Here is a 14,910-nt window from a genome sequence, read left to right on the forward strand (position 1 = left end):
TTCTACAAAGCAACTCTTTGTGACTTTTAAAGGTTCAAAATAGGCTGTGAATGTGTAGCTTAAACTATGCCATTGGATATTGAGGTGTATAAAATAATTGAGGGAATGGTCGAGAATATCTGTGAAAATCGATGTGGTATTTTAGCACTCTCTATGTAAAATCTTCATCAGATTCTTATTTGGCTGCCATGAGTGCCAAGGCATAGGATATACAACAGTTAGCATGTTTTTACACTGACTTTGTTAAGTTGAGGAACCTGCCTCTCTCTTTCTTCAACACTGATGACTGCATTGCCTTAGTCTTCTTCATTGGCTCTTCATGTACAGTGCAACGTTTATGCCCAACTGCTTCCCAAGTACACTTCCCCTTGTTTTCCTACTGTTCAGCTGGCCCTTTGTGGGTCAGCTACTCGTACAGATCACCTCTTGTGAACAAGTAAACTGCTCCAAATCTATAATTCCAGCCCTGTCTTCTATTTTGAGTCTTGAGTCTGCATTTCCTGTGCTAATCTTTGCTCAGAGATGTTCTGAGTCCGTCTGAGATGTAGTCTGCCCCAAATTACATTCAAGATGACTATCTTCCCACCCCTCCTCCTTCTCTTCCAGTTGTCTCTACATTAATTTATGGTATCAACATCCACCTGCTGTCAAAGCCAAAAAAGAAAAATCTAGAATCATTTTTCATCTCCTCCAAATGTTTGCCATGACCGAGAGAGGGGAGCGTCCAATTTTGAGCCCACAGTGCCTGCCTCGGTCAATGGTGCCAAGTCAAACCCAGCTATTGTGCAATCTGGATGCGAATAGGAAGCCAACGCCAGTGTTATTCAGCAGGATAGAAAATCTTCGTGGCTTGGAAGGCTCCCAGGTTCCTGCAGAGAAAGTTCATTCTGGGCTGGGGATCCCTATGGCAGCTGGGATGAGATGGGTGCCCAGGAGGAGAATATCCGTGAGAGAATAGTCTCTAGAAAACAGCTAAACAAGAGGCTCACAGGAGATCTGGCCAGGGCTGTCACAGAAGAGCTCCCCATAGATATTTGGTTAGTGCTTGCATGCCTGTCTTCGGAGCAGGTGGTACCAAAGGCACCCCACACTGCGTGGCTGTTTGCTTTCCTGCCGGCTGCCAGAGTCTATAGAAAAGCTGCTGTGTTTGCGGGGGTGTGTGCCCGGGTCTCTGCACCATATGTACAAGCCATGTGTTGCTCTAGTTCCTAAGAATTCAGCCATTCCAGAGATTACTTCTAGTGCATGAAAAAAAAAGAAAAAGAAAAAACAAGCAAAAAAAACCTTCCCGAATCCTACTCTATGGTGCAAAAAAATTTATTGGGAACAGACAGGGACCAATGATGGAATTTAATCTCAAGCTCAAAAGCAATCCCCCAAGTTGAAGTGTGTGAGAAGGCACAGTCTGCCAGTTAAAACAAAGATACCCTTACCAACCCAGACCAGAACTGCTGCCTCATGCATGTCAACACCTCCAATTTCATCTCCTTCCCTCATTTGCATGGGTATATTTGCCTTGTCTGTTTGCGCTATGCACATGGACATGTTGGCCTCTGGCTGGTAGCGCCCTCAGAATCTTTTTCCCAGAGAGTTTACACCTTCTTTGTACATTCATACAACTTCAGAGTTAGATTATTAATATGTTTGGATGATTGGAGGGATTTTGATGGGTCTTATAAAACTTTAAAATATTAGAGTTTTCAGAAATAGTACTGACAAAGTCAGTAGCATATAGGTATGTGTTGATAACCTTGATCTATAATCAATTAATTAAAAAAATGTATCCATGGGGACAGCCCTAAATTAGGCCAGGCCATTAGTAACCAGATTGCATTTGGGAAGTTGGTAGCTGTTTTGCATATCTGGTTAGTATCGAGCAAGCCTCAGGTTTCTGGGGCTCCCTTGTCAGGGATGGAGAGGGGGAGTCACAATGTAGGGTTGAATTAAGAAAAGCATTTAAGTGGAATTTCTGTATATGAAACGAGAAGCCTAACTCTGTTGTTTGAGTCAAAACTCTAGTCTTATGCTTTTAGGGGAACCTGGCTGGCTCTGTCATTTAAGCATCCGACTTTGGCTGAGGTCATGATCTTGTGGTTCATGAGTTTGAGCCCCCAATCAGGCTCTTTGTTGATAGCTCAGAGCCTAGAACCTGCTTGAGATTCTGTCCGTCTCTCTCTCTCTCTCTCTCTCTCTCTGTCTCTCTCAAAGTCTCTCTCTGCCCCTCCCCTGTTCATGCTTTATCTCTCTCAAAAATGAACAAATGTTAAAAAAAAAAATTGAAAAACCTCTATTATCATGCTTTTAAAACAATAGTATTCAACACTTTTTCTTTTTTGGTATAGGTGACACACAATGTCACATTAATATCAAGTGTACAACTTAATGATTTGACAATTTGTACAATATGCCATGTTCACCACAAGTATAGCTACCATCTGTCCCATAGCATCGCTACAATATCATTGACCGTATTCTGTATTCTGTGCCTTTTATTTCCATGACTTATTCATTCCAGTGACTTATTCATTCATGCCTGTATCTCCCTCTCCCCTGCACCCATTTTGCCCAGCCCTCCAACCCCTTCCCTCTGGCAGCCAACAGTTTGCTTTCTGTATTTATATTTCTGATTCTCCATTTTGTTTGTTTATTCATTTGTTTTACTTAGATTCTAGTTATGAGTGGAATCATGATATTTGTCTTTCTCAGTTCTACTTAGCGTAATACTCTTGAGGTCCATCCATATTGTCTCAAATGGCACAATCTCATCCCTTTTTATGTCTGAGTAATATTCAACGTCTTTTTAAAGTCTGACTTCAGTCCACTTGTAGAGCCTTATCTGCCAATCCTCACCACCACCCCCTTGGCCAGTTTACACAGGTTTCCTTATTTTCTCACAGATCAAAGATCAATGTCTGGTATGTGGTAGGTGCTAACTAAGTGTTTTAGATTGAATGAAAAATCACAACCAACCAGGGCTTTTATATTTCCTCTTCTCTGCATCTCTGCATTTCTCATTTGTGTTTTTTTTTTAACTTTTAAAAATATTTTTATTTATTTCTAGGAGAGAGAGAGAGACAGCGTGAGCAGGGGAGGGTCAGAGAGAGAGGGAGATACAGACTCTGAAACAGGCTCCAGGCTCTGAGCTGGCAGTCAGCACAGAGCCCGACGTGGGGCTCGAACCCACGAACCACAAGATGATGACCTAAGCGAAAGTCGGATGCTTAACCGACTAAGCCACCCAGGCGCCCCTACTATTTCTCATTTGAAAAGCCTTTCCTTTCTTTTTTCTTCTTTCGAAGTTTTGTTTATTTCAAAAATCTATCTTAAGTGTCACTTCCTAAATGAAGTCTTCATAGCTGTTCCAGACTCACTTGGATACATAATCACTCCTTCTGGGCTTTCATAGAGATGTTTTTAGTTTGTACCCCTAGTTATCTGTCATACAACTTACTGACTAGTGTTTTACACACACACACACACACACACACACACACACACACAGAGTTATTGGCATACCAACATCCTTGAGTAAACACATTAACCTTGCTTTTTTTTTTTTTATCTTAGCAACTTAAAAATCCTCTGGATTCTAGAAGCTGTTTTGTAAACAAATGACATGAAAAGTGACTTTCTCTTATAGTATTAATTAGGTGTTAAAATTTTATGCCCACTTTTTAGTAGCCATTGGTGGTTCAGAGATACTTGAAAAAATTTTTAATGTTGATCTTATTTTTGAGAGAGAGCGAGAGAGACAGAGTGTGAGCATGGGAGGGAGAGACAGAGAGGGAGACACAGAATCCAAAGCAGGCTCCAGGCTCCGAGCTGTCAGTGCCCAGCCAGATGCAGGGCTTGAGCCCACAAACCATGAGATCATGACCTGAGCCAAAGTCCTATGCACAGATACTTTAAAATAACTTAAATGAAAAATCCTCTGTGATTTTGTGTTTTCACATCTGATTTACTCATTCTAGGAAATGAGAGAATATGTTGCACATGAAAGGCCAGAATATTCTAGTAAATGTTTCACAACTGGGTCCTTCTACCTGAACTTACAAGTGCAGATTTGTAGTGTTTGCTGATTTCTATAGTGTGACTACTCCCATCATGGCAAGTTCCTAATTACCGATGTGGCTTTACTGACCTTGGAGTTGAGAAGAGATGTTCAGTGACTCATCATCACATAGTATCTCCACATAGAGATACAATAGATGGAAATAACCTGAAGCACAGGCATAACAGTTCTGTCTTTTCTCGTGATGGGTACATTTAACAACTGGCTTGTGATTCCTGAAAATTTAGCTGTCAGCTCTCAATCAGTGATATGAGTTGGCTTTGGCACACTTCTAAGAGTCACCCTAAGAATGTAACAAAAATACCGATTTCCTTATCAATAATTTTTAAAATTAATTGATTATACGTGAGTGTTATCAAGAAAGATGCTATACGACATTTTATTTCATTGGTATTATTCCTAAACACTCTGCTATTTGAAAATGTTCTAAGAATTATAATCTCTCAAGACAATTATCCAGACCTATTAATAATCTAGTTATTGAGTTGTATATACAGAGAAGTCACATCTGGATAAAAACATAATGTAATAGTGTTAATGTAACATCTGTTAATACATGTTACAGTATTAGTAACGTAATAGTGTTAATACATGGAATTACAATGAGCAAGAATAGCATTATTCTTTAAGAGAAAGATTAAACTTTCAGAAAGATTTGGGTAAATTTGGGGCACCTGGGTGGCTCGGTCAGTTAAGCATCTGGCTTTGGCTCAGGTCATGCAGTTTATGAGTTCGAGCCCCACATTAGGCTCTGTGTTGACAGCTCAGTGCCTGGAGCCTTCTTCCAGTTCTGTGTCTCCCTCTCTTTCTACACCTACCCCGCTCACACTCTGTCTCCCCCTCTCAAAAATAAATAAAACTTTTAAAAAATTAAAAAAAATATATTTGGATAAATTAATTTCATACCCCCAATGGCCATTAATCCACAGATCAAAATGATGGTACTTTATATATTTAAGTATCTTATGCATTTGCTCATAGCCTTTGAGCACTTCTGCAAACAGTAGGTAGAAATGACTCACCGAGCTACAAAACTACCTATATTCAGGACACCTGCCAGGCATCCCTGAAACTACCACCTATTCTCATAACATCAATCACATCCAAAACAGTTGTTTACTTGACCTCATCTTTCTGTGAACAGCGTGGGTGTGAATTACACTGGTGACTTATACATGGATTTTTTTCCATAAATACAATGCTGTACTATAAATGTATTTTCTCTTCCTTATGATTTTGTTAATAATTTCTTTTCTCCAGTTTGCTGTAGTATAAGAATATAGTATATAATCCATGTAACATGCAAAATATGTGGTAATTGACTGCTTATGTTACTGGTAAGACTTCAGTCGACAGTAGGCTATTAGTTACATTTTGGAGGATCTGAAAGTTCTGCATGGACTTTTGACTGCTTGGGATAAGGGAAGGGGAGGGGAAATCAGTGCCTCTGACCCCTGTGTTGTTCAAGGGTCAACTGTATATTTAACATTCCTTTAATGTCAATTGATAAAATGTTTTGTTAATTTCATATACACATTTAAAGTTTGTTTCTGGACATACCTCTGGCTATAAACCTGGTTCAACAACTATTCCTCAGGTATAGGTGATCTTCACTGCTCTACAGGATATTGGTTTATGTCATGCTCATGCTTTAACTTGTTCAGGTGTGATTGGTAGTTGCTGAAGCCTTTATACAAAACAAATTTACTGTCATGGATACATTTCTTAAAACCATTTCTTTGGCATTGCAGCCCTGAGAGCTTGCATTGGATTATCTAAAATTTATGGCAGTTGTGGGTCAATCAGGTAGCAGTAGGGCAATCCTTCAGCTCCTTGAGGTCATGTACCAATGTAGCATCGTGCAGCAGACAGTCTATAGAATCGTGATAGTGTTAATTCTGTCTATTCATGTATTCAATCTATATCCATGCACATGTTTAGATGATCATAAGTAGGATGTGACAATGTCATGTAGAACCTTGGACATTTCTGTAAGACATGTGAATGGATGGATGGTAAGAGGAAGCACCTACTCTGCGACAAGTTAAATTGGGGTGAAGTGCTACAAGGGCACCCAGGAGCACAATGCCTGGTGGTGCAGCGGGCTGTGTCATAATGGGAGGAAACAGCAACAGGCAGAAAAGAAAATAATCAGCAATCAGAAGCATCATGATTAAAAACAGAGCATGTGGACGTGGAGATGATGAGACTATGCTATAAACACCATCACTTTTTATAAATGTGGCTGCAGTTACAATCCAGAAAGAGCTCTTTCAAACAATTTTTGGCCACATTGAATCAGAGAGAGAGAGATTGATGAGGGGGCCAATGTGAGCCATAATGCTCTTCTTCATCCCTATAAAGTAGTGGATTAGGGGCTAGCCAGTGTGGATCTGAATATGAGCTGGTGTCATTTACCTACTTGTGTGACCTTGGCTGAGTGAAGTAAACTCTTTATGTCTATTTCCTCATTTGTAATATGCTTACTAAAATGGTGTATCTCCTAAAGATGCCATGAGGAAGGAAATTCTTGGTACTCTGTCCATCATGATGATCATGTTCCAAAAAGTCAACTATTATTCTCAACCCTGCTACCTACTAAATAGGTTGGCAAGTGGTGGTCAGTAAAGGTTGGGGTTGAATGGATTCACGCTAACCATCAAAGACCTTTTCAAACATGACTATGAAACGAGACCTACCTTCCTTTGGACAGAGATGAAAAAAATGTTACTGTAGCAGAAAAGTGCTTTATTTTCATTAAGGAACTCTCAGAACATTCTTGATGGAACTTCACAAAGATGCGTGGCATTGGAAGTAGATCATAATCCCAGAATCATAAATTTGGATAAGATTTTAGGAATTATTTAGTGTGTTCTATTATAAAGGAATGTCTGCTGCAGTATTGATGAGCATGTGGCCTCTGGTTAAATGTTGCTTGGAAATGATCTCAATGTTAGCTTTCGAAATGAAATAAATGCATGATAGTACATAATGACCATTTTAAAAAACTGAGTACATTTAGCAGAACCATGAGCCTTAATTATACGTCTTAATTATTTTGTTATGTATATCTTACAATTCAAATTTTATTTTGTTTTGGTGGTTTTACAGAATACTCCCGTGCTATTCCATTAATCCTTTGTCTTTCCACTTTATACTGAACATTCTGACTCACAAATAATTGAAAGACCTTAATTTACAATTAAAAACTAAACCCAAGTATTTTTGACTCTGAAAATGGCATTTCTAGGAACAATTGCTTTTTAACTGGGATATAAATAAATTTGGAAAATATATCTCGTTATAGATAAGTATTGAGGAAACATGCTCGTATGGTAATTTCACACTGCTATTATTATTTCTTAGTCATGATTGAATAAAATAATAGATAGTATAGCCGTAATTATGAAGTATTCACTCACAAAATTGCTAAAGTCATAGCCAGGAGCAAAATCCCCTCTACTCCTGTTAATCTTTGGGCTCTGACTCCCAGAAGTCATGATTGTGTAAAGTTATGATTGTTTCCCTTCCCTCAGTCACACACAGCTGGCAACGGGTGTGTCCTCTCCTTGTCACGCTCACCTGGATAATCCTCTACTCATATTAAATTCAACCTCTGACTACTCTCATCATTCGTACATGCAACTAAAATGAACTGCAGAGCAACACACACCTTTGATGACTAGTCTCCTGTATTTCATGGCCACTGATTTTAAATGGGCTGGTAGTGCTGGGTCCCATCCTGCTCACCTACGAAAAGCATCAGTACAGCAATCGCCTCTTCTCTTTCCTAGTTCTCCAGTTATGTCTTTCTCCTTTATCATTTCCACTGCCATACAAACATGCTATCATTTTTCCTTTCAAATATGCCAGAAGAAAAAAAAAAGTGCCCCATTGACTTGACAGACAATTTGAGTTTGAGTTCCTGCCTTTTTCTCGGCTCCTCTTTCGGGCAACACTCCTGGAGAGTTATTTATACTGTCTATCTTCTCCTCTAGTTATTTTTTGAACATCACCACTTTAGCTCTCGCCCCCACTAATCTATCAAAATAGATTGTATCAAGGGTACAATGAATTTCATGTTGCTAAACCCAGTTATCAATTCACATTGCTCTTGTATTGATCTATCAGCAGTATTTGACACATTTGCCATTCCCTTTCCTAGAATACTTTACGTGGCTTCTGGAACCCCTTGCCTGTCCAGTTCTTCATCCCCTTCCTCATCTTTATCTTTGCAGTGAAGGCACAGAAGACTTCTGTATCTCCAAATACTGCAGTGCCCCAGAATTCTATCCTCAGACTCTGTTCTATCTAGATCCGTCTGTGGGTGACCTCATTCAGGATCATGGCTATCAATACCATGGACAAAATATATACCTTTACCAAGAACTCTTTCCTAAACTCCACACTTTCAAATGCAAGTGGCATCTTCTCCATTTTATGATGAAAATTCTTAAAAGGAATGTGCTAAAAATGGAAATTCTTCCAGTCCCCCAGAATTTTCTTCCTTAGCAGGTCTCTAATGCAGTTACTGACAATTCCAGTCTTCTAGCTTTGATCACAATTCCAATCTTCTAGCTTTGATCTGAAACATTGGAATCCTCCTTGACTCCTTACTTCCTCTAACATGTCACATATCACCCATGAGTGAATCCCTAGATCTCTCCCTTCAAACGTCCATGATCTCTCCTTCAAACATCATCCCTCCCACACTACCACCGTTGGCTGAGAACCATCATCTCCCATCTAAATTATTGCAGCAACTGGCTAACTATTCTCACTGCTTCCATCCTTGCTCCCCTCTGATAATATGTGCTCAATGTATTAGCTAGAATGATCTTTCATAAATAAGTCCTATTAATAAGTCATGTATTTACTCAAAATCCCCCAATTATTTTGTGTCTCTTTCAGAATAAAAGCCATAGGTCTTAGGATGGCTCTCAATGCTCCCAAATGATCTGGCTCCCTACTTGCTGTTTGATCTCATTGTCTACCATTCTCCCTGTGGGTAGGCTTGTTCCATCTCAAACTTGCTGTTTCTTCTGCCTAGAACCATCTGTCTACCTTCCTGCTTCTATCTTTTCTAATCTCCTCAAATACTCCCTCAGTTCAGACCGTTTCCATGATCAGACTTAAATATAAAAATGTGAACTTCCCCTTTTGCCATTCCAGGATCCTTCTCCCTCTTACATTGTTTTGATGTTTTCTATAGACATCACAACACCGGCTTATTATCAACTTACCGATTGTTAAGTGAGCCCTCCCACCCCAAATTTGGATTGAAATAGCTAGACACAGGGGCTCCTGCATGGCTCAGTCAGTTAAGCATCCGACTTCAGCTCAGATCATGATCTCATGGTTTGTGGATTCAAGCCCCGCATCGGGCTCTGTGCTGACAGCTCAAAGCCTGGAGCCTGCTTCACATTCTGTGTCTCCCTCTTTCTCCGATCCTCCCCCACCTCATGCTGTCTCTCTCTGTCTCAAAAATAACAAACATTAAAAAAATTAAATTATGAAATAGCTAGGTACTTGTTTCATTTACTGCTGAATTACTAGTGTTACAATAATGCCTAGAATCTAATAGACACTAAATAATTTCATGAATGAATTAATTGAACAGTTATTTACTGCTGTGGTACTCTGTACTATTGATGATATTCTGTAAAACTATGTGTAAAATGATGATTTATATAGATTTGTATTTCCTTATTAATTTCCATTATGCTTTCAGAAACATGTTTCCCTTGGGGAATAAAATGACCTTAAACACACTTCAGGGGTCTAACATTTATCTTTAAGAGCATTTTCTCTTTGTAAGCCTGCAACCCAGACACCTTTATTTCTCCCACACAACTTCCATTAAAGAGGTACTTAAATGTCCAAGTGATTCTCAACTATTCATTAGCAACACTCCATATAGTCCATTTTGACGTAGAAGAAAATGCTTGCTAATTCTAGGGCACTCGTGATTCCCTGGCCATGTTCAGTTACAGAAATGTGGACTTTTTCTTTTTATTGGAACTCACATACTATAAATATGTGATTTGCATTTTGACAAAATTGTATTATTGCCCCTTAAAAATACGTTTAATCTTTGCTCTTGTTCTTCGAACCCAAGTTAGGAAATAGTTACATAACTGATTGACTTCACAAAGCACGACCTTTATTTCGAAGTTTTTTTTTTTTTTTAACTTTTTTGCACATGCAGTCAGGATTTTAAAAGATGATGACAAAAGTTACCAGCCCTAAAATACTTGTTTATAAGTGTCTTATTCATATTTGCATTTAGATGTATGTATATGCATGAATTCTGGATTTAGTACCTTTTCCACACTTCTATTGTTGTATTCCTACATTGTATCACAGACTATCTATTTTTACCATATACTGTGAGCATCAGAAGAAAACATGGTATACATTTCCTCATTAATTTCTGTATTTTCAAAACCTACCCTGGTAGTTGCCATAGAGTATCTGGTCAGTAACTGTAGCATTGATCTTTAGTGCTACATGTACTAAGCCAGCTTTTTGCACATTGTTAATAGGGGTACACTAATTCTGCAATATCAGAATCTTGTTCTAGGATTTCTTAATGATTGATTGATTTTTTTTTGGTTTGATTATTTTTGGTAGGACTTCACATTTAGAACAATTTGAAATTTGAACCCTTTCATGGGATGCTATAATGCTGATTAGCATAATTCACCTCTCAAATAAACTAAAATTTACCTGCCCAAATTATTTTACCATAGTTTAAGATACAAACAAATTTTTTCGTTGTTTCCTTTTTATATCTCTCCCCCTTATTCCCGATATTAGACACAGATTGCACTCCTATAAACACAGAATGACAGTTGTATTCTTTGTCCGATACTAGACTGAGAATGACCTGGGTCCTCTGTAAATGCCAAGAGCAGCTTGGGAAGTAGGTACAACTCTTTTCTGAGACCTTGTGATATCACACGACAGATAAGTCATGTACGGGGGGAAAAAAAGAGATTTTGGCTTAAATGTATAAAGCATTTGTATGATTTCTGTGCAAACAGTTAAAATGGTTATTTTGTCACCTAAGCATTTAGGGAGACTTTGAAAATACAGTGATCCTTAGAATTCTGCTAATAATAATCTGAGAAAAAAATGTAATTGTTTACTACTCTTTATCTATGATTAATCTTATGGTTGCAAATAGGAAGACTCAGTATAAAGATGCCAATTCTTCTTACATTAATCCCTACTTAAATTAATTTGAAATAAAAAGTAAATCAATAGGGATTTTGAATGAGAAGACACTTATTTTAGGGTTTCAATGGGAAAGTAAGTCTGCAAGAATAATTAGCAGAATTCTGTTGAAAAGAGCACTGAAGGGTGGCTTGCTCTATAAGCTATAAAAACAGAGGATAAAGATTTAGTGAATAAAACAGCAAGGGATACTGGTACAAAGAAATGGAAATATACCTGAATACTTATGGAAAAGTACCTGTACACAAAGGAAATCGTGTGAATGCAAGTAGAAAATTAGGAAAATTCTTTTGCCTCCATATGTATCTCATCCCTTACACAGGCAAAGTGTCAAGGTTGAAGGATTGAATGAACTAACATGATAGCCAGTGGAGTGACAACTATAATTTTAAAGATAGAGCCAAGATAAGAAAAAAAAAAAAAGCCAAGATAGATATGCAAACCATTCAAAGTAAAGATCAACAGAAACTTGGAGGTGAAGACCAATGTCTTATTTTGGGGAGGATGGAGAGAATGATATCAAAACTGTTCGTATCTGAGAGGAAATAACAAATTTGAAGTGATGTGCATGACATATGTCAGATGCACAGCATGAAAATTGTATTTGAGGCAAAAAAAAATTTATATTAATTTGCACAGAGGAATCTAAGATCATATGTGGTTATGTAGAGAAAAGAGCTAAGATCCAAAGAATGAGCCTTTGGCTCTCTTCCCTGGAAAGATGTGAAAGAAAGAAGAAACCATATGATATTTATTTGTCTTTCTTTGACTGAGTTATTTCACTTAGCATAATATACTCTAGTTCCATCCATGTCATTGCAAGTGGCAAGATTTCATTCTTTTTGATCACCAAGTATATATTCCATTATATTACTTGGCAGTCAAAAAAAAGTATATTACTTGGTGACCAAAACATATATACATATATTCCATATATCTTTTTATCCATTCATCATTCGATGGACATTTGGGTTCTTTCCATAATTTGGCTATTGTTGATAGTGCTGCTATAAACAGTGGGTGCATGTGCCCCTTCAAATCAGTATTTTTATGTCCTTTGAATAAATACCTACTGGTGTATTTGCTGAGTCATAGGTTAGTTTCATTTTTCATTTTTTGAGGACCCTCCGTACTGTTTTCCACAGTGGCCGCACCAGTTTGCATTCCCACCAACAGTGCAAAAGGGTTCCCCTTTCTCTACATCCTCACCAACAACTCTGTATTATGCTAAGTGAAATAAGTCAGTCAGAGAAAAATTTTGTATGATTTCACTCATGTGGAGTTTAAGAAACACAACAGATGAACATAGAGGAAGGGAAGGGAAAATAAGATTAAAACAGAGGGAGGCAAACCATAAGAGACTCTTGAATACAGAGAATAAACTGAGGGTTGCTGGAGGGGAGGTGGGTGGGGAATGGAGCAAATGGGTGTTGGAAATTAAGGAGGATACTTGTTGGGATGAGCACTGGGTATTGTATATAAGGGATGAAACATTGGGTTCTGCTCCTGAAACCTATACAACACTGTTATTTAACTAACTTGAATTTAAATTTTAAAAAAGAGAGGTAAAAAAGAAGAGTAACAAGATCCTAGATTAGGCATGTTGAGGAAGGAGGTAGTTTAAAGCATGTATAGGTGATCAATAGCACCAAATGTTTCACCAGGGTCTCCATATGTGCAGAGTGAAACAAGGGACATAAAGGCATCAAGCTAAAGAACACAAGGAGACACTGCTTCTATTTTTTTACACCATGACTTTGTATTATCTCCGATTTACCTTTCCAGAAAAAAGTTAACTTGATTTAAAAGGAGATTAATTGTAGGGATCTCTTATTCTCATTATATTTGACATGTCACCATTTCAAAGTTTCAAGTTTCTGGCATACTAGTGTTAAATATTATGTAAGCATTTTGCCCTCTATATTAGTTAAAATTGAAATTTCACTGATAAAGAAATACCTAGAACAGTCTATTTCCGGAGGTGAGGAAATGTTACAGGAGCTCTATTAAGAATTACTTCTGGTAGGATTCTATGTTCCCAATAATATGGAAGAGAGAATGTAGAGTGAACATTTTCCAGTTTAAAATGCCAAAGATTGTACAATACTATGAAAGAGATTAAATAATATTAAACATCACAAGAATGATTCTAACTTTGAACTCTTTTACATCCCCATACCCTATATCCTTAGCCCTTCTCTGATGACCGCTTAATCTTGTCACTATCTTCAATTTCCAAATGCGTTAAAAATATGGGAAAATTGAATCACAGTATAACTGTTGGTGGGAATGGAAGCATGGGGCCCTGCACTTAGAGAAATGTGTAAGTAAATCTAATTTAGTAAAATATATAAATTTTTAAATGCTGCTCTATCTTCCTTCCAATACAGAAATCCTACTTATTATTACTTGTGATTGTTTTATCTCCTTTCTAATGTGAAAACTTCATGGAGGATGGGACCCTGTCTTCTGTGTTTGTTTTCATCTTACTATATGGTTAGGGAGTTTGATGAGTGTTTTATGTATTGTATTTGTATCATACTCCAGCACTATTAGGTACATAGTATTATTATTATTAACATTAATCATTAGTAGGAGTATCAATTATTTAATTTCCACTTTACCAGTGGAAATTGTCTTAGAGGTTAAGTGACTTGCCCTAGATTAGATACAACTATTTGACTCCAGAGGCCAAATTTTAGCCACCTTGTGGTGTTTCCCAGTATCTGAACTACATTAGTGTCCTTAATGTAGTTACAAGTTATACACAAAAAGAGTCTAAGATGGTAAGAGCCCCCGGCCCATTTTTATGGCAAAAAGCAACTACCGATGTTCAATATGGAGCCAAGAGCTAAGAGACATATGAGAGTTTATCATATTTTGAAGATTGTAATAGAATAGATGGATGATGATAATTATGCTTTAATGTTATTTTTTGTTATTATTACTTGAAGCTCCAAAAAGAACTTAGAACAAAGTATGGTGGATGTAATTTAGATTTTAATTCAAAAGAGAATTCTTGAAATAACCGGTGGTATCTGTCCTTACTGCTGGTGATCAGGCAGGGGGCAGTGATTATCTGTCATGGATGCTGTTGCAAAAACTCTTAAGAGTTGAGCTGGCTTCTACCAGGGGTTATAAATCTATAGACTTTGGTTTAATGCTGTACATCTATCATGAAATCATAAAGATTTCAATTGACTTGAGAAAAGTGAAATGTGTAGAGCAGGAATATCACCAGCTTTTTTTATTCCCTAGGATCAATTTCAATGTAAACCTCTGATTTACTTAGACATTGGCATTTATATATACATTTTTGGAAGCAGATCTGATTGCAGTTCTAATTTAGCTAAAATGCTGAATGCGTTGTTGGCATTCAACCATTTACTATTTTGGTATAATTATTATTAATATAATTAGAATTCTGCCTATGAATATGAATGAGTGTGACAATTAGAATAATTGGAACGAGTCACATTACAAATCTTCTTCCTCTCAACTTTGTAGTATATTTTATGTATGCTTTCTTATTAGAGATAATATATAAAGTTATATAATCTTGTGGAAAGTGAAAAATGGTCATTTGACCCTGAATAACA

Source organism: Crocuta crocuta, unplaced genomic scaffold (assembly GCF_008692635.1).
Source record: "Crocuta crocuta isolate KB4526 unplaced genomic scaffold, BGI_CrCroc_1.0 scaffold128, whole genome shotgun sequence".
Taxonomy (NCBI): Eukaryota; Metazoa; Chordata; class Mammalia; order Carnivora; family Hyaenidae; genus Crocuta; species Crocuta crocuta.